Below are 21,502 nucleotides of genomic sequence, written 5' to 3'. Positions count from 1 at the left end.
ATGTGTACCTGGGCGCTGTGGTGTAGAAGGAAAGAGGTGACAACAGGGCTGCTTAAAGCTAAGACTTTATTGCTGTGGTTCCAGAAGGTGGTAAGGCTCAAAGGAAACGTGAATGTATAAGGGTGTCTCGTGTCTCCCTTGTGTGTATCTCATGGTGGCTTTTATGCTGTGCCTGAGGTTCTTCATCTGGCACTGCTTGGGCAGCATCCTCCTCCACATCCTCATCATCAGAGGAGGCATTGCACTCCACGATATCCTCACTAGTCAACACCTCACCCCTCTGTAATGCCAGATTGTGCTGAGCACAGCAAACCACCATGAGACGCGAGACCCTCGCTGGGACATACTGAAGGGCTCCACAGGAACAATCTAAGTGCCTGAATCTCATCTTCAGGAGACCAATGGCCTCCTTGATGGTCACTCGGGTTGACCCGCAGCAGGTGTTGTACCTCTCCTCTGCATCCTTGTGTGGATTCCTCACAGGCGTCAGTAGTCATGTCCTCACTGGGTTGCCCTTGTCTCCAAGGATCCATCTCAGAAAGCGCATGGGGCCACGGAAAAGTTCTGGTACCTGGGACTGCCTTGGTATGCAGGCGTTGTGGCTGCTTCCCGGGATTTGTGCACACACCTGTAGGATCCACTTGTGATGGTTACAGACCAGTTACACATTGAGCAAGTGGAAGCCCTTCCTGTTGAAGGCTGCTGGCTGGTCTGCGGGAGCCTTGATGGTCACATGGGTGCAGTCGATGACACCCTACACCTGGGGGAATCCAGTGATGGCCCCGAATCCTATAGCTCTCTCAGCTTGACTGTTTGGATCAATGTGCACATAGTCGCCAGCCCTCCTGAACAGGACATTGGTGACCTCCTTGATGCACTGATTCTCTACAGACTGTGAGATTCCACACATATCTCCAGTGGATCCCCGCAATGATCTGGTGGTGTAGAAGTTCAGTGGCACGGTGACCTTCAGTGACACTGGGATCAGGTGCCCACCAAGTCGCGTGGGGCACAGCTGCATCATGGCAGAGAGATCAGTGACGATCTCCGTGGAGAGGTGCAGTCTGTGGAGACACTATCACTCGGACATCTGCAGGTAGTTGAACCTCAGCTGACGTGTTCCTCTGCCTCCTTCTCCAGCCTCCTGTTCGAGGCTGGCCCTCCTGTGGGCCCCCAAGCAGCTGTGGTGCCCCTGCTGGTGCCTGGGCCTCCCTCCCTCCCTCTCTCCTCCTCCTCCTCTTCAATGGGAGCCGCGAATCCAGGGTCAATGAGGCCCATGACAGGTTGCCCCTCCCTGAATGCAAGGCCTTCACAGTAAACAACACCCAGTCACAGTTACCTCACTTGTCATCCTCAATGAGGTGGCACTGCCCCAATGGCATCCTGATGTTGTTCCCCCTGCAGAGCTGGCACATTGGCCCCCACTCCTGACAGTGTTTCCCGATGCCCTTTCCCCTCCACCCTTGCTGCCAAGTTATGCTGCCTCACCCGATAGCTTCCCAGTGAAGCCAACACTCAGCTCCCACCTCCCAGTCACCTCCTTTAACCAGGCGAGGCTCTGAAGCCCCGTGGTTCCCGTGCACTATTAGTTCAATTGGACCCAGTGAATAAAATTGCTGACAATTGGACTCATAAATACTTTAAATGCCTTCTTGCCGAGTGGATGTGCGAAGTCTGCCCTCCATGTCAGCTGCTGACAGAAAAATCCATTCCAACGTCTTCCATCCCTATTTTCTACACCCCCCTCCCCCTCCCCGGCCTCCATTTCCGTCTCCAACGGTCCCTTAAAATTCTGGCCCATGTCTCTAAGACTAATGGGAATGAAACCACATCTGCTCCTGAGCCTGAACAGGGAGAGCTGCTCTCTCTGTGTTTAAAGTGAATGAATCTGCTCTTTACCTTGTCTTACTGGAACGTTCACTGTCTGGAAATGTCTGTTTGAAAATGTTTTCCTGTTATATTAATGGAGCAGAGGAGCAGATGTGAGGTGCTGTTGAACAGAAAGGTTTGGAAGTGGGTGAAGGGGTGGAGTGACGGTGTGAGTGAGAGGTGCAGTGAGTTCGCCATTCTCAATGGAGTGTCAGGAATGAAGGTCAGAGGAACAGACCAGGCAGGAAACACAGAAAGAGCGAGGAGAGGCTGGTGTGAAAAACAGAGATTAAACAACAGGCTTGTTCAGTTGGTTTGGGTCTGGTGTTTAGAATACCCGGAATCTGGGTTCACTTCCCTTCCAACTCAGGCAATTGTACCAACATTATGTTCATAAAACCATAGACTGATACCCAAAGAAGGAGACCATTTGGTCCATTGTGTCAATGCTGTCTCTTTGGTTGTGTTATCCAATTAGTTCTGATGCTCAGCTTTTTCCTGCAATCTGTACATTTTTCCTTCCAGTATTTATCCCAATTGCTTTTCAAAGTTACTACTGAATCTGCTTTTAAGTTCTGATCAGACAGTGCATTCCAGATCACAACACATCACTGTATAAAAAATTATTCCTCATTTCGCCTCTGGTTCTTTTCTCAATCACCTGAGAAATACATCCTCTGGTTACTGACCCTTTTGCCACTGGAAACAATTTCTCCTTATTTAACATATTGAAAACCTTCTTGATGATGTCACATACTAGACTGCCAGTAAAACTGAAGCCCATGGAATAAAAGGGACAATGACAGCATGGGTATGAAATTAGCAGACTGATAGGAACATAGGAACATAGAAGCAGGAGTAGGCCATTCAGCCCATCGAGCCCACCACTCCATTCAATATGATGATGACTGATCATCCACTTCAATGCCTTTTTCCCACACGAACACCATATCCGCTACGTCATTTATGTTTAGAAATCTGTCAATCTCTGCTCCAAACATACTCAATAACTGAGCTTCCACAGCCCTCTGAGGTAGAGAATTCCAAAGATTCACAACCCACTGAGTAAAGAAATTTCTCCTCATCTCTGTCCGAAGTGGCTTTCCCGTTACGTTGAAATTGTGTTCCCTGGTTATAGATTCCTCAACCGGAGGAAACAGCTTCATCTACCCTGGTTATCCCTTTGTGGGCGGCACAGTGGCGCAGTGGTTAGCACTGCAGCCTCACAGCTCCAGCGACCCAGGTTCGATTCCAGGTACTGCCTGTGTGGAGTTTGCAAGTTCTCCCTGTGTCTGCGTGGGTTTTCTTCGTGTGCTCCGGTTTCCTCCCACAAGCCAAAAGACTTGCAGGTTGATAGGTAAATTGGCCATTACAAATTGCCATTAGTTTAGATAGGTGGTCGGGAAATATGGGGACAGGTGGGGATGTTTGGTAGGAATATGGGATTAGTGCAGGATTAGTATAAATGGATGGTTGATGGTCGGCACAGACTTGATGGGCCAAAGGCCCTGTTTCAGTGTTGTATCTCTAAACTAAATATTTTGTAAGTTTCAATGAGATCACCTCTCATTCTTCAAAACTCCAGAGAATACAGCCCCAGTTTCCCAAATCTCTCTTCAAATGACAGTCCCGCCATCCCGGGAACAAGTCTGGTGAACCTTCGTTGCATTCCCTCTCTGGCAATGATATCCTTCCTAAGGTCAGGGTACCAAAACTGCACACAGTATTCCAAACTGCAGACCAACCAAGGTTATATACAATTGAAGCAAGACTTCACTACTCCTGTACTCAAATCCTCTTGCGATAGAGTCTAACATGTCATTCGCCTTCCTAATTGCTTGCTGCACCTGCATGTTAGCTTTCACTCACTTATTGACAAGGACACCCAGGCCCCTTTGTACATCTACACTTTCTAATCTCTTACCATTTAAGAAATAATCTGCACATCTCTTCCTCCTACAAAAATGGATAACCTCACATTTTTACACATTATATTCCATGTGCCATTTTCTTGTTCACTCACTCAGTCTGTCCAAGTGTTGTGTCATCCGCGAACTTGGAAATACGACATTTGGTCCCCACATCCGAATCATTGATATATATTGTGAACAGCTGGGTCACAGTGTGGTGGTGAACAGTTGTATTTCTGTCTGGAGGAAGGTTTACAGTGGGTTCCCCATGGTTCCTCATAACTTCAGTTATGTGCAGAGACTGGAAAAGTTGGGGTTGTTCTCCTTGGAGCAGAGCAAATTCAGAACAACTTTGACAGAGTTAGAATCAAGGAATCAAATGGTTACAATACAGAAGGAGACCATTCAGTCCATCATGTCCATGACAGCTCTTTGCAAGAGCAGATCAGCTAATTCCACTCCTCTGCCCTTTCATTGTAACCCTGCAAATTTTCTCTATTCAGGTGTTTATCCAATTCCCTTTTGAAAGCCACGATTGAATCTGCCTCCAGCACACTCTCAGGCAGTATATTCCAGATCCGAACCACTCGCTCTGTCCCACACCCCTGGTACCATTGCAGAAAATCTTTTCTGTTCATTTCATCCCTCATAAATAATTGAAATTAAATGTTTATTAGGAAATGCACAACATAAAAAGGAGAGAGAAATAAATGATGAGCAAAATAGAAGTCAATGTTTGGAAGGTAAAAAGAGCAAAAGATGTAACTTTTATTCTGGATGAGTGAGAGGAACATATCACACTTTGGGGCTTTTGTAAGAGGATTTATTGATAAACCTGGGATTTGAGAGGAAGCTGCTTCATGGTTTACAGAACAAATTCAGCCCCTGGGGTGGAGCCAACAGCTGCACTGTAATTACTCACCTCAGGATTCCAAGCCTCTGACCTGCTCTTGTAGCCACGTTATTTGTATGGCTACCCATGGTAACCCCCATGATGTTGATGGTGGGGGATTCAGTGATTGTAATGCTATTGAATGTCAAGGGGAGATGGTTAGATTCTCTCTTGGAGATGGTCATTGCTTGGCACTTGTGTGGTGCGAATGTTACTTGCCACTTATCATCACAAGCCTGTGAGACTGAAATAGCTCAGTTGAGAGAGTGTGAGACTGAAGATCCCTGGTTCAATCTGGGGTTTTGGCAGTTCTCCTTTATTCTGCGTCGCCATTTGGTTTTGACTCTCGTGTTGCACAATTTACACTGAAATTATTTACCCAACTCTGAAGGTTGGATTGGAATAGAGAGATATCAAGGATGGGAAATGTTTACATTGTCTGCTTTAGCTTATTCTCTATCTTCTTGTGTCCTTTTCCCCAGTTTTTGAATCTTTCGGGGCAGGGTGAACATTTGATTTGCTGCATTTGTCCCAAACTGAAGCCTTTTCCACATGTCTGGGCGGTCAGACTTGCTCTGTCTGTTTTTGCTGCTCGTGACCATTAACGAGAACAGGCCACGAGTTCAATGTTTATCAGCAAAAGGAAGATAATTGGAAAGAATTCTGTGTTACTCCAGACCAGTGACAAAGATGCAATGGATGTTATTCAAAATAAGTTCCCTCTGACATTTTATGTAAACTTGTTTGCATCTAAAAGTTGGATTTTAAGTGTTACAAAAATGTGTCAAATTAATGACTGACCATGTGACAGCGCACATGGGGATCAAATCCACAGCCTTGTTGTTATCAACACTGCGTCCTAACCAACTGAAGTAAGCGGCCTACAGACAGAGCCAGGAATGGGTTTGAGCCACATGCTGGGCGGTTTGTGTTTTATTTCTCACACTGGATGACAGAGCGATTGTACAAACAATGGACACATCACATCCCTGAAACATTGTTCTGATACAAAACAGTGTGAAATAAGAACTGAGCATGGAAATGGAACGGAACCAGAAATCAGGACTTTAATCTATTAAAGTTGATCTTGAAATTCAACCATTCACTGAACATTCCAATAGATCGAACTCTCTTCTGATATAAAATCCAGGAACTTGAGCTGCTGGAAAACATAACTGAGCCTGACGTGATTTGAACACGCAACCTCCTGATTTGGAGTCAGACGCGCTACCGTTGTGCCACAAGCTCACATATAAGGCAAAGTCTTCCATTCCTGGCAGTTTTACTTCTTGTTTAGATTCAGTGATTGAAATTAATTCAATCCTCATCTGACCTCCACTCTGTAAAGGCCTGCTACCCGACATGAACCCGACGGGACCCGCGACCTGTGTCGGGTCCGGGTCGTGTTGGGTCGCTCTTCCGGGTCTGGCTTTCGGGCTCGGGTCGGGTCGGGCCAGTTTCGGGTCGGGCTGGGTCCAGGTCGGGCTGAGTCCGTGTCGGAAACACACAGTAAGTATTACATTTTGCTCTGCTGGGAAGTTGAGTTTAGTAAGTGTCAAAAGTTGAAAAGCCAACCTGAGCTGGGAGTCTGGGACATCAAGGAGGGAAACTCTGAGTCTGCTCAGTGAGCAAGTGAGCATCTCTATGATGTGAATGCGCTCATGCTGCAGCTTCCTGTCGATTCGGAATCGGGAGGTAGGTAAAGTGAACATTCCGGTGGTCGGGTAAGGCTCGGGTCGGTTTGGGCGTGGGAATAAATGGAGACATTCGGGCCGGGTCGGGCTCGGGTTCAGTGTGGTTCTGTCAGGTTCGTGTCGGGTTTTTTTTCCTGACCTGAGCAGGCCTTTACCGCTCTGTCAGTTCAGTGCCTTATTTAAGCTATTACTTGGAGTTCTGTTTTACAGGGTCTCGGCTGTTCAGTGTTTCCCAGACCCACTACTCTGATTAATCAGACATTTTGCTGCTAACTGCTGCTGCTACAATTGAAATGTAAAAAATAATTTCCAGTGACCTGCAACCAATGGACAAATACATTTCAGAAAGTTAAAGCTCATTCGCCAATCCACAAATGTGTCTTTCTGCTTATATTTATAAACAACTCCTTCTCTCCACTATGAGAACTATACAATCACTCCAGTTATTTGAAAGTTAGTATAAGATGTTCCAGTTCATCAATTTTAAAACTGCAGCAGGTATTTTCCAGAAAACTTCTCTGTTGGAACCTCAGTCCCATTTAGATTGAAAGTGGACAATTAATGTATTCACTTGTTCATTGTGGACAGGTGTCTGACTTCGAATAAATCTCATTAACTTTCAATGAGGTGGCAGTATTTCTGTGCTCCCATTTTACACAGTCTGTCCTGTTCATGCACCATGTTTTTATTCTCCTCCCATTCTCCACAGGATACAGATTATAATCATCATCAATCTAGCTGTTGAAAAGCATTGGAAGAATCTGGTCACACAGGTATTGAAACATTCATTTTCTGCCATTTTACAAGTTGGTTGCTTTGAACACAGTACGATGTGCAATCATCTTGAAAAGAGATTCTCTTCAATATCCAATACAAATTGAATTGCAAACCTGACAGACAAACACAGGAGAACAAGTGACTAGTGAACACAAACCTCATGGTGCTCATTTTCAGATTTATTGCAGTCATCTTACAAAACAAGTGAAAGAATATTACAGTGAAATGATTTGGAAAGTAGGTGTGACTTTTGTTGGTGCCTTTCTTTGCTCTGTTGGTGAAACTTTCTTGCACCTGATTCCTGTTCATGTCTCTGTTTCCTCTATTGAATGAGGAAGGAGGTATTTGATCAGAAATCAACTGGATTGTGTACCTTTGAGAGGGGATTTCTGTACCATCAGGGCTGGAAACAGGAGTGGGTGAAAGACAATGTGTGGAGTTTGATTTTGTACAGAGGGAGAGCAAATCTAACAGGACTGTGAGATATTGGCCTGGATTTTACAGTCCCAATAGCGGTGAACTCTGAGACTTTCACTGCGATTGAGGGTCTGAACAGCACTGCAACTGCCGGTACATGCACACACTAACACCAGCATCTGGAAGTTGTGGTGGTGAGAAATGTGCTTAGAAGGAGCCTCTGATCATAATCGCACCAGCCCACTCTTTAAAGTGACAGGGACCTGCAGTTCAGCAATTTGGGCTCATTGCCCACAACGTACCCTGATTTTTTACCTGGGTTGGATTAGAGCCGGTACCAACAGGCTCAGGGCGTGCTCGGGAAGGACTTTTCTGTTGACACAACAGCTCCACTATTCCAGGAAGACCTCGGCAGCAGCAGTGGTCAACTTTCAGAGGGAGTTCAGACATTTTAAATGTTGTATTTTGTTTCTTAATTGTATGTAACTTTTTATCAAGGCCTTATCAGTGTTCTTAAATTTACATCTGACTTTTTATTAACAAGATTGAAGTGCTTTTAAAAGATCTCTAAATATATATGACTTTTTATCAAGATTTACCTGGCTTCTTTGTAAAGACTTGAGTAAGATTGAAATGACTTTTAAAAACTACATCTTATCCTTTAAAATCCTGCTTACATACAGATGACATTGGAAGATGGCCTCAGAATAACTTAGACTATCTTTCTAACAGGTACTGCAACAGCTTAAGACCTACTTTCTGCAAAAGCTGGTGAATTACAAAGAAACAATGTATTGAACATTTTATAAACTGTTGATGCAGATGGAATTCAAATTCATACATGTAAAACAGAAGGAATTAATAATCCATCATCTTAACCTCTCAAACTCCTCAGCACCCAGCTTTGTGGCAGCAACCCATCACACGTCGTTTTTGCCTCTATGGAAATTTGGGCAGGACGGTCACCTTCAGCTCAGATCCTGACTGTGCATCCAGATGTGCAATGATGGAAATGTAGCTTCTGTAAGTAAATGACATTTCCATCACATCAGGTCATGGCCTGTTGGAAATGGAGCGGTGTGAAACATTTCCAGACCATGTCCAACACGTTTCTACTCAGTGTGAAAACTCACCATGGAAAGACTGGAACATACAATCATTTGATCACATCATGATTAACATCACTCAGACACCTGAACCATTAGGTCACTGACGAAGTTATGATGACCGAATTTCTCATGAAATGACAACTGAACTAACTGACTGGAAGAATTGCTTTAACTCCACGTGATCAGAGAGGCACAGCCTCAGACCGACTTGGCAGATGAATATTGATTGAATAATTTCTGTGTGAGGAATGTTCCAGCATCATAAACCAGGGGAACGTGCTGACTGAGCTGTGTCTTCATCTCTTCTGGGCAGTCGGACAGTTCACCCTTCATTCTGCTCTGATTCACTTTCCCAAAGTGGATCTGCAGATTCTCAAATCTGGAGACTCGTTTTCTTATTTTGTTCCTTTTGATTTTTCTTGCTCCTGAATGATAATATATTCTAAACCTCGGATCAACCCTCTCCTTACCTCCCCGCCCCAAAATCACATCCTTCACAAAGGCAACCACTGAGCTGTTTTCTTTTGTGAATGAAATTCATAAGAAAAGTTAAAGTTCACAAGAAAATGGATGTAAACGATTGATAGCTAAACTTTTGAAGCAAGGATATGAATCCAAGATTTTCTGATTATTAGACAAACACTCGAACCAATTAAGCAACTGAGCCAGATCACAAGTGCTGTGACAACTAAGGGCAGAGGAGGGCACTCTTTATTCTCATCCCACTTCTCCACAGGTCACAACATCTATGTGAACTTTTCCCACATACTGATACAGTCAATCATGTACTCTATTTTTCCCAGAATAGAAGACACTGACCAGGTTTCTTTAATGAACAACAAAATTATCCATTTATTGTCAAACAAGTTTTAACTGGTCATGAAGTAAAGCATAAACACACAGGTGGAAATTTTAAAAGTTCCTTTTTCACCTTGAACAACTTTTAAAGTCCTTTTTTTATCTTCGAGCCACACGCACACACACACACACACACACACACAGGATAGCTGAAAAAATAAAAGGGATTTTTTTTTTAATTCAGCACTCTGTTACAGACAAAAAAAAAACCTCTTGGGCTGTTTATTTGCTCATTTTTGAAGAAATCATCAGATGAGATATGTTGCTCCAAAACTGGAATACAGTCTAACTTCCGAGTATACGTAGACAGGTCACTAGGGTATTTTAGAACAGTTCTTTTCAGAAGGCATTGAGAATTAATTCTAGCAGGCCTTCTTCAAAGACATGCGACAAGATGAATTAACTCAGTGGACTTCTCAGGGTCTTTTAAAGATTTTCTGGAAAATAAACTGGGTTGTGGTCTTCTCTCCTTCCTTGAAGATTCTTCAGGCTAACTTTATCAGCTGCTCACTCTAGCAGGTGAAACACACTGACTGCTACAAGCAAAGGTTGTGAGTTTTCTGCTGTCTTAGGTTTGCACTGCTGCTGCCAAGCTTGTCCAATCAAGGGGCATGATTGACTTCTCTGTCCACATTTCTCCCTATTACCAGGGTTTCTGTTCGATATTTAACTTGAATCATGTGACAACCAGTAAACATAGATGCCAAATTGGTTCTTTTGGTGCCCTCTTGAAAAAGAACTGGTCCTACATTTATTCAGTTTGACTATGACTTCTTCAAAAAATATTTGAACGAAAGAAACAGAATCCCTTCCATGACATCATGTACTTTCCCTGAGCTACAGGTTATTGCAAGTCTCTCTGGCTGAGTTTATTTTAGGTGATTTCGTACTCAGGTTCTTTTGGAATCCATGTGTTTGCAGATCTTTGTGAGTGAGAGATGTGGTAATATGTTTAAAAGATTTCCCTGTAAATTATTCATATCTCCATCTTTCCCCGAACTTTGTACAAACACATTAATATGGGAATCACACACATCAGGCCGTCAAACCTGTCTGCTAAACATTGAAAGGTGACAGTGTTTATTGTGACGGGGTTCCATTTATGAAGACACATCTTGATGCTTCACACATGTAAAAATTTGTAAATTATGACATAATGACATAAATAAACATTTCTTTGCACTTGCCATGCTTGGTGAACATTTCCTCTGCTGATGCCCCCTGAATATATTAGAGAACATGGTGACGAGGTTGAGATTAAAGTCTGTAAATATAGGCAGCAAACAGCAGCAGGGACTGCAGTGAACAAGATTTACGTGACATATTTGTGCTTCTATTGGTGGGTGAAATAAGATACTAAACACACAAAATCCTACATTTGAGCTCGCGTATAAGTTTGCTCTGTCTATGGAGATAGCATCAAAGAATGCTCAGGAATTTTGTCCTATACCAGTGATCGTAACACACTTCAGGGGAACATAAAAAAAACTGGTAAAATGGGCTTTCACATAACAGATGAACTTTTACACAGGGAAGTGTGAAGTGATACAATTTGGAAGGAAGAATGCCATATAAATGAAACGTTACAATTCTAAACTGGGTGCAGGAGCAGGGAGACAATGTACACCAATGTTAGAAGGATTGAAAAGGTAGCTAAGAGCAAACAGGACACTTGGCTTTATTAATATAGGCATAGAGTAAAAGAAAATAAGTTATGCTAAACCTTTATAAAATACTGGGAATGAATGGCCTCTTCCTGTACCTCCACAGAAAGCTTCCATTCCAGCTTTACACACACTCATCAGGATCACTCTCCACAGATCCTGTCACTCCAGGCTCGGACGCCCACTTCAGGATCACTCTCCACAGATCCCGCCATTCCAGGTTCGGACACCCACTTCAGGATCATTCTCCAGACATCCCAGCACTACGGGCTCGGAGACCCTCTTCAGAGATCCTAAATCTCCAGACACGGACATCCTTTGAGGACCACTCTCCACAGATTCTTCCCTCCAGGCTCAGACACCCTCTTCAGCGTCACTCTCCATGCAGCCCGCCGCTCCACGCACGGATATCTCCCTCAGGATCCGATCAAAGAATGTTGCTTGTCACTTCTCAGCTCAAGCCTGAATGTTGTTCAGGTCTTGCTGCTTGCAAGCCCAGACGGCTTCAGTATCTGAGGAGTTGTGAATCATCAGCGAACATTCCCACTTCTGACTTATGTTGAAGAGAAAGTCGTCAATGAAACAGTTGGGATGTTTGGGTCCAGGACACTACCCTGAGAAACTACTGAAGCAATGTCCTGGACTGAGATGATTGGCCTCCACTAACCACAACATCTTGTTTTGTGCGAGGTACAACTCCAGCAAGTGGAGAGTTTTCCCCCTGATTCCCATTGACTTCAATTTTGCGAGGGATCCTTGATGCCACACTCACTCAAGGGCAATCACTCTCACCTCTCCTCTGGAATTCCACTCTTTCGTCTCTGTTTGGACCAAGCCGCAATGAGATCATAAGAACAGAAGATCAGAAGAACTAGTAGCAGGAGTAGGCCATTTGGCCCCTCGAGCTTGCTCCGCCATTCAAGAGGATCATGGCTGACCTGATCATGACCACAACCCCACTATCCTGCCTGCCCACATAACCCTTGGCTCTCTTGTAGATACAAATCTTGAAGACATACAATGACCCAGCCTCCACTGCTCTCTGCGGTAAAGAATTCCAAAGATTAATGACCCTCTGAGAGAAGAAATACCTTCTTAAATGAAAAACCCCTAAATCTGAAACTGTGCTCCCTCTTTCTAGATTCCACCACGAGAGGAAACATCCTCTCAGCATCTACCCTGTCAAGCCCCCTCAGAATCTTATATGTCTCAATACGTTCTCCTTTCATTTTTCTCAACTCCAATGAGTATCGGTCCAACCTGCTCAGCTTTCCTCATAAGACAACACCTTCATCACAGGAATCAATCCAATGAACCTTCTCTGAACTGCCTCCAATGCAAGTATATCCCTCCTTAAATAAGGAGACCAAAACTGCACACAGTACTCTAGGTGTGGTTTCACCAGCACCATGACCATTTGCAGCAAGACTTCTCTACTTTTATACTCCATCCCCCTTGCAATAAAGGGTAACATTCCATTTGCCTTCCTAATTATTTGCTGTACCTGCATGGTAACTTTTTGAGATTCATGTACAAGGACACCCAGATCCTTCTACATCGCAGCATTCTGTAATCTCTCACAATTTAAATAATATTTTCCTGTTCTATTCTTCCGACCAAAGTGGATAACCTCACATTTTCCCACATTCTGCTCTATCTGACAAGTGCCAAGCAGTGAACATCTCCAATGAGAGAGAAAAAAAATCTACCTTTTGATATTCAGAAGCATTCTCATCGTTAAATCCCCCACCATCAACATCTTGACCAGAAACATAACTGGACCAGTCACATCGATGCTGTGGCTATAAGCGCAGGTCAGAGATTACGAATTCTGCAGCAAGTATCTCACCTCCTGACACCCCAAATCCTGTCCACCATCTACAAGGCACAAGTGGGATGGAATACATCCCACTCAACAACACTCAAGAAGCTCAACACCATCCAGGACAAAGCAGCCCACTTGATTGGCACCTAACCCGCCACCTGAAACATTCAATCCCTCCACAACCAGTAAACAGTGGCTGCAGTGTTTACCATCTCCATATGCACTGCAGCAACTCGCCAAGTATCCTTCAACAGCACCTTCCAAACTCGTGACCACGACCACCTCGAAGGACAAGGGCAGCAGATGCATGGGAACTCACTACCTGCAGATTCCCCTCCAAGTCACTCACCATCCTGATTTTGAACGATATCGCCATTTCTTCACTGTTGTTGGGTCACAATCCTTGAACTCCCTCCCCAATAGCACTGTGGGTGTTCCTGCACCATATGGACTGCATCAGTTCAAGAAGGCAGCTCTCCACCACCTTCTCAACGGCAATAGGAATGGGTAATAAATGCTAGCCTTATATACTATTTGTATTCCACAGTTGCTTTGAAATCACAGGCAATATAAATGGATTGGGAATGTCAATGGACAGGAACCATTAATGGATTGGGAAAGTCAATGGACTGGAAAATATCTGGATTGGTAAATTCTATGGACTGAGTTATATCAATGGATTGGGATATTGTGAAACATCAATGGATTAGGAAACAGGAATTAAAGGGACAGATGAAAGGATTGCAAACATCAATGGATTAGAATGTGGAGAGACAGGAGAAAACGATGCCATTTTAAGTATTGGGGGGTTAGTAGGAACAGACCAGGGCTATTTTACTCTCTATCTCACTCCTTTCTTCTATCTGGCTCATTATCACATCCTCTCTCTCAGAGTGGTGGGAATCACTGGAACCCACACTTGCTGCTCAGGTTGTTTGGTTCCGGGAAAATACAAGATCCACATCAGATTGACAGGAAGGATAAATGTGATTCAGAGCCAATCATATTCCTTTTGGTGATGTGTGCTCAGCCTTGTTATATCAGCAAAGGCAGCAGGAAATGCAAATCCTGAAGAGTTTTGATAGAGTGAAGAAGGAGAAAGTGTTGCCAGTGTCAGAAGGGTCAGGAACCAGAGGAAACACATTTAAAGTAATTGGCAAAATAATGAGAGTTTATTTATTTCGAAATACAGCACTGGAACAGGCCCTTCGGCCCACCTAGTCTGTGCCGACCAACAACCACCCATTTATACTAACCCTACAGTAATCCCATATTCCCAACCACCTACCTACACGAGGGGCAATTTACAACTGCCAATTTACCTACCACCTGCAAGTTTTTGGCAGTGGGAGGAAACCAGAGCACCCGGCGAAAACCCACAAGGTCATAGGGAGAACTTGCAAACTCCGCACAGTCAGTACTCAGAATCAAACTCTGGTCCCCAGAGCTGTGAAGCTGCGGTGCTAACCACTGCGCCACTGTGCACCACTGTGTTGTGATGAGGAGATTGTTTTTTCAGCAGTGTGTTGTTCTGGTCTGGAATGCAATCCTGAAAGGTCAGTGGAAGCAGATTCAATGGTAACTCTAAATGGAATTGGATAAATACCTGACATGGAAAATATAACAGGGCAATGGGGGAAAGGACAGGAGTGCGGGATGTGGGATTAATAGAATAGCTCTGTTAAATATCCAGCATATGCACAGTAATAAGGTTCAGTGCTTGGACCTCAGATATTTTCACTCTATCAATGGCAGAGAAGGCTCGAGGGACCATGTGGCTACTCCTCATGTTCTTCCCAGTGTCCAGGATGAAGTGCAACAGGACACTGATTTCCAGATGGTTGAAACAATCAGCGGAAAACAAATGCAATGGGCATCCTTCAGGAAAACATCACATTTAAGATGAGAAACTAATCACAAGGCATGGAGGAAGATTGAACCCGTGATCTTCACTTTACGAAACTGACGCCTGACCAATTGGCAACCATGCCTCTGGGTAATTAGTACCTGAGGCTCCAGAGCAGGATTTGTGATTCTTTTTCAATTTGGTTGAAACAGCATCGAGAAACATGCACAGAAATAAAGAGGGATTGTGGAATGGGTAACAGATCCTCATTTACATCATCAGCATCATGAAATCTTCATTCAGACGCTCCATTCCCATCCTCAGCTTATCTCACATCTGAACAATAATATAATTGAGTGGACATTGGGTTGTTACTGGGCAGATTATGTAAATAGATTGTGTACATTATCACAGGAAGTGATGTAATATAATCTGTACGGCACCTCATGGAGAGTTGTCGATGAAACCTTCCATGCAAGCAATGTAGAGTAAACTCAGGTTATTTTAACCATCAGACTCTTATAAATTCTGTACTAAGACTTGACAGATATCAGAATATTATATGGGGGCCGCAGTAAACTAAAGCGAAGATGGAGAAATCTTTGCCTCTACCAGAGAACTTTGAAAAGGTCACTGGACTGAACCAAGCCGAGGAGTGGCCGAGATGGTTCCAGAGGTTTGCAAGGTATCGTACTGCATCGGGTCTCGTGCAGAAGCCAGACATGGAGCAGGTCAGTACGCTATTGTATGCAATGGAGGGAGTGTGTATGCAACATCATCATGAAGAACAGAAGGTTACGTGTGAAGAAGTTATTAAGGCACTCAAGACCTATTTTAATTCAGGAATAAAATGTCATCGTGGAGCCAAATTTAAAATGTTGCATTTGCTGACAACGCAACCACCAGGTGACGCTGTACTAGCACATGCGGAAATGCAGCCTCTTTCACTGAAACATCACTGTCTGTGACATTCAGGCAGCTGCCAGGATTAAAGATGGCACAATTCAATGTATCATAGAAAACAACTTCGACCCAAAAAGACTTTCAAAGGTTGCCGTCGCCGCCTCCATACCACCCCCAACAATCCCCCGCTCCCTCCTGAGCATTTGCCAGTTATATAGTACCAAGTCATCTTAATTCACCTAAAGTGAATTACTTTCGGAGCAGTGACTGTCGTTTCATAAGCAAATATGGCACATATCTACACAATGGACATGTTTTGGTTGATACTCGGAGAACGTTGTGCTGTTTGAAGTCTCTTCAGAAGGACAGCACCCCTGACAGTGCTGCACACCCTCTGTAATTCAGTGAAGTTTCATAGAGTCATAGAGTTATACAGCACAGAAACAGGCCCTTCGACCATCGTGTCTGTGCCGGCCATCAAGTCCCTATCTATTCTAATTCCATTTTCCAGCACGTGGCCGTAGCCTTGTATTCTGTGGCGTTTTGAGTGCTCATCTAGATACTTCTTAAATGTTGTGAGGGTTCCTGCCTCTACCACCCCTTCAGGCAGTGTGTTCCAGATTCCAACCACCCTCGAGGTGAAACATTTTTTCCTCAAATCCCCTCTAAACAGTGCCATCCCATTCTCCGGCCACTCACTCCCCACTTCCCCCCATCCCACTCTCTGACTGCTCACTCCCCGCTTCCCCCACCACCAGCCCCATCCTGCTCTCTGGCCGCTCACACTCCAGGCCATGGGCCGTGCCGCTCCCTCCTCTCGGCCACTCGCTCCAACATTGCCCCATCACCCCTCGAGGCCCGCCTTGCTTCTGCGGGTGGTGCGGTGATGAATGATCAAATGTTGGAGCGAGTGGCTGAGAGGAGGGAAGCGGCATGGCCGAGAGCTAGTGTCTGGAGGGATGTGATGAGAAGTACGGCATGAGTGGACGGAGAGAGGGCAGTGCGGGGGTTGGTGGGGATGTGGGTAGCGAGCGGCCGGAGGGCGGGGGAGTGGGGTAGCAGGGAGCGGGCAGCGAGCGGCCTGGAGTGAGTGGCCGAGGGGGGAGAGCGTTTTCTCGCGCATGCGCCAGTTAGTCCTGGAAGACGTAGGCTGAGCATGCGCAGCATCTCAGAGCGCAGGAGACTGTTTGTGCATGTGCGCAGCTTGGAGCGCTCTGATGACGTCGGCTGGCCGCTGCATTGTCAGGAATCACTTTGAATTTCATAAGCGTACAAAACAGAAAGGGGAGAGCATTCATTCATTTATCAATGACTTGTACAAACTCACGGAGGTTTGTGAATACGACAACTTAAGAGAAGAGCTGAATGGAGACAGGATTGTGTTCGGGGTATTAGACAACACCCTTTCAGATCATCTACAGTCCAGGGCTGATCTCACATTGACGAAAGTGATTCAATTGAGCAAACAAGCAGAGGTTAGAAAGTTTAACCAATCCGTTGTCCGAGGGGACAGGGAGAGTCTGATCTCGAGAGTAGCAGACTCAATTGAATTTGTTAAGAAAACAAAAGGAAAAATTAGTGGTAAAAGACAAGAAAGATGGGAAGAGCATCTAGTGGTAGCTGCAACCAATTGCAGTAGGTGTGGCCGAGAGAGACACAAGTGGGAAAACTGTCCCGCCAAAGAAGCTGAGTGTTTTTCCTGCAGAAAGATGGGACACTTTCAGTCAGTGTGTGGCAGTAAAATACCAGCACTGAATATAATTAAAGGGAAATTCCCAGAGAGCAAAAACATTAATGAAGTACAGGATATCCAAAGTGTGGAAATACATTTTTTAGGTGAAATCCAGAAAACAGGTGAGAGTTGCTGAACGACAGAAATTCTTAAATATTTTAAGATAGAGGTAGATAGATTCTTGATAAACAAGGGGGTGAAAGGTTATTCGGGGCAGGTGGGAATGTGGAGTTGAGGTTAAAATCGGATCAGCCATGATCTCATTGAATGGTGGAGCAGACTCGAGGGGCCGAGTGGTCTACTCCTGCTCCTAATTGGTATGTTTGTATGTAAGAAAACATGTTCCAGATACAATGAGAACTATCATTTGTTTGGAAATGGATTTGAACCCCCTTTTATCAAAACGTTATAGAGCTTTAATTTTTCTACAATTAACAGACAAATCCTTGTGGAGTTGAGATTGACAGAAACAATGGGCTGGATTCTATAGAGCCCTCGACGTCGAGATCTGTGGTGGGGGTGGGGTGGGGGCCGCCTGAAGATGGCCCCGGATGAGGCCCGCCACGGACCTCAACGCCGGCAGGGCCTGGCTCGATATTGCCGGCAATGGCGAGGCCTTGTGGGGGACCTCCACCGCTCGGCAACGGGACCACGAACCTGCATTAATTATTATCCCATCACTTCCTGATGTTCCACTGCGATCTTCTGCCCAGTGGCCGGCACTGCCGTGCCTTCGGAGCCCCATCTGGGCAAATGAGGTGCAACACTGGTGGGGAGGGGGGAGAAGGTAGGTTTCTCAGTGTGAGGGTGGGGGGACGGAGTCAAATTAATGTCATGGGTGTAGGGGATGGTGGGAAGGGTTATAGTTTACAGTTTGTGCAGTTTTGGGCGGAAGGTCAGATGGTAAAGGTAGGTTTTGGGAGGGAAGGGCAAATAATTAATTTAACTGTTATTGGGGGGATGGGAGAGAGGCAAAAGCAATGTATTTATTTCATTTCATTTCATCTTCCTTTAAATATTTTCCAGTAGGACTAACAGCCCTTTAAAAATGGCTGACAATCCAGTACAGTACTAAGGCAGTGCTGCACTATCAGAAAAGCTGTTTTTCAGGTGAGACAGAAAACTGAGGATCCCTCTGCCCTCTCAGGTGGATGTCAAAGGTACCATGGCACTATTTCAGAGAATAGAAGGGGAATTATTTCTTGGATGCTGGTCATTATTTAACCCTGAATCAACATCACTTAAAACAGAATATCTCGTTTCTATCACATTGTTGTTTCTGGGAGCTTGCTGTGCGCACATTGGCCACCATGTTTCCTACATGACTACAGTGACTACACTTGGAAAGTCCTTCATTGGCTATAAAAGGCTTTGCAATGTCCTGTGGTCGTGAAATGCAAGTCTTGCTTTTTCCATTGTTATCAGTGTCATTGTGATCAAAAGATAGGATTCGTGAACACAAAGTTTAAATCAATTTTGATTAAAATAATGTAAAAGCATCTATATTCTTGCACTGTACTTAATAATCTCCATCTTCCTATCCTTGCAGAGTGCAATGTCATCGACCCTGAAATTGATTCCAGAATCTCATAGAATCTTCGACTCATAGAAAGTTTAAGGCACAGAAAGAGGCCACTTGGCCCTCAGACAATTTCAGCCCAGTTCTGATGAAAGGTCACAGATCACAAACGTTAACTCTGTTTCTCTCTCCACAGATGCTGCCAGAGCTGCTGAGTATTTCCAGCATTTTCTGTTTTTATTTCAGATTTCCAGCATCTGCAGTATTTTGCTTCTGTGTTACTTTGAAAGTTAAAACTGAACCACCTGTTTACAATTCACACTGGGGTCTCCTATGAAATGATTCTGTATAATATTGATATAATGAATACAGATTCCGACACAGAGCTTCCTGTGGGGAATTGGGGATATGAAAACCAGCAGACTCTGCAGGGATTTCCACTGGGAGCACAAATTCACAAAATCTACCTTTTATATATCGATTCATTTTGATTGCCCTTCTGGAAAATTATTTTGCAACAATTTAAACATCAACCCACAGCTCCATGACTGGGCCAATTATGAGGTCATCCTCTGACAGGTCATGTGACAGCTGGAGCCACAAGACATCAGAACCAGATTTGTGACTGGATTAAAACCCGGAATCCTGTCCCAATGGCTTTTCAAATAAAGCTGTTGCTGTTTGAAAACACAGCAGTTAAACTTTCTGCCTGACCATGAGGGGAGCTAGGGAGAAATTTACAAAACTCAATCCTTCAACAAAATAGTTCAAAAATCATTAATATCGAAATCATGTGAGGATTTATATGCAGGAGAAACAAGCAGAATATAGAAAGTACAGAGGAGAGCTGCAAAAGGAAATGAGATCAGCAAGAGAATGTATGAGAAAAGATTAGCAGGTCACATAACTGGGAACACTGAAGTCTTTTCCCAACATATGGACAGTCAGTGAAAGGGGGGATCAATTAGGAGATCCTGTGGAGACAGAGGGTGTGGCTGAGGCACTAATTAAGTATCACAAAATAAGCGGATGCTGCAATTGTCACAGTCAAGGAGGAGGAAGTGAAGAAATTGGACAGGATGAAAATAGATAAAGTGGAGACAATTACAAGATTGGCAGCTCTCACAGTAGAAAAGTCACCCAGTTTGAATGGGCTGCATCCTGGGTTGCTGAGGGAAGTAAGGGTGGAAATATCAGAGACTCGAACCACAATCTTTCAATCCTCCTTAAATATGGGAATGTTGCCAGTGGACTGGAGGATGCAGGCAAGCTTGGGTATTTCGATCTTAGTTTAATTTGACCATTTTTATAATGTATCCATTGTAATAACTAACAAGGTCAAGAAAGCCATTTTATAATTAACACATGACCAAAGGAGCCATTTTGTGTTCAGTACTAATGTGCCGTGTAGAGGACACTATTTGTGATTAAACATTAGCACAACACGGGAAGAAACGGTTTCCGATTATAAGCTCTCACTCAATTGGTGCAGAGTATGAGCACCAGGGGTTACTTCTGACAGTTGAAGAGATCATCGCATCTCATTGGATAGCTACCACCCACTCCAAGCTGGGCAGCCCCCAATCAGTTAGGTGCTGTCCTGCCACAACCTGCTTGCTTCAATGGGTGCTTGGAGCTCAGAGAGTCATCTCTCAACAGGCGGATCGATAATCAATGCACCAAGAAAAACAAGCTCAACAAAGAAGACACCAGTCCTTCGCATCGCAAGCTGGAATGTGAGGACCATGTGTCCTGGCCTTACTGACACCCTTCTGCAGGTTGATGACACACACAAGACAGCTTTGATGGACAAAGAACTCACAAGGCTCAATGTGGACATTGCTGTGCTGCAAGAAACTAGACTCGTTCAAAGTGGATCCCTCAAAGAGAAACACTACACCTTCTTCTGGCAGGGGAAAGCCCAAGAGGCAAGTCGTGAGCATGGAGTGGTTTTCACAGTAAAAAATACGCCACTTGAGATGAGTGAACCAGCCACAGTAGGCTCAGAGAGACTTCTTACTCTTCACTTGTCAACAAGCGTGGGCCCAGTTAATCTCATGTGCATCTATGTCCCGACACTCACCTCCACCCCAGATGTCAAGGATCAATTCTATGTGACACTTGATACTGCCATCAGTAGAATTCCCAGCACGGAGGGACTGTACCTTCTAGGAGACTTCAACGCAAGCTTGGGTACTGACTACAGCTTGGCCAACGAGCATAGAGCACCAGGGGATTGGCAAGATGAATGAAAATGGACAGAGGTTGCTGGAGCTATGCTGTCACCATGGATTCTGTGTGATGAACAGCTACTTCCAGGTCAAGCTGTTCCACAGGGTGTCCTGGAGACATCTGAGATCACACCACTGGCACCAGCTAGACCTTATCATCACCAGACATACCACCCTCAGCAGTGTCCTCATCACTCACAGCTATCACAGTGCTGACTGTGACACTGACCACTCCCTGGTGTGTAACAAGGTCAGG

At 44.6% G+C, this 21,502-nt stretch overlaps 1 non-coding gene across 1 annotated transcript; it reads right to left on the bottom strand.

The window, feature by feature from the left end:
- Window positions 1-5,847: 5,847 nt before the first annotated feature.
- On the bottom strand, window positions 5,848-5,919 carry trnaw-cca (transfer RNA tryptophan (anticodon CCA)). The gene has a single exon. It is a non-coding gene; the product is annotated as a tRNA-Trp (tRNA).
- Window positions 5,920-21,502: the final 15,583 nt, after the last annotated feature.

This window comes from Heterodontus francisci, unplaced genomic scaffold (assembly GCF_036365525.1).
Source record: "Heterodontus francisci isolate sHetFra1 unplaced genomic scaffold, sHetFra1.hap1 HAP1_SCAFFOLD_43, whole genome shotgun sequence".
Taxonomy (NCBI): domain Eukaryota; kingdom Metazoa; phylum Chordata; class Chondrichthyes; order Heterodontiformes; family Heterodontidae; genus Heterodontus; species Heterodontus francisci.
The sequence above is the reverse complement of the archived record's forward strand: the minus strand, read 5'-3'. Positions and strand labels throughout refer to the sequence as shown.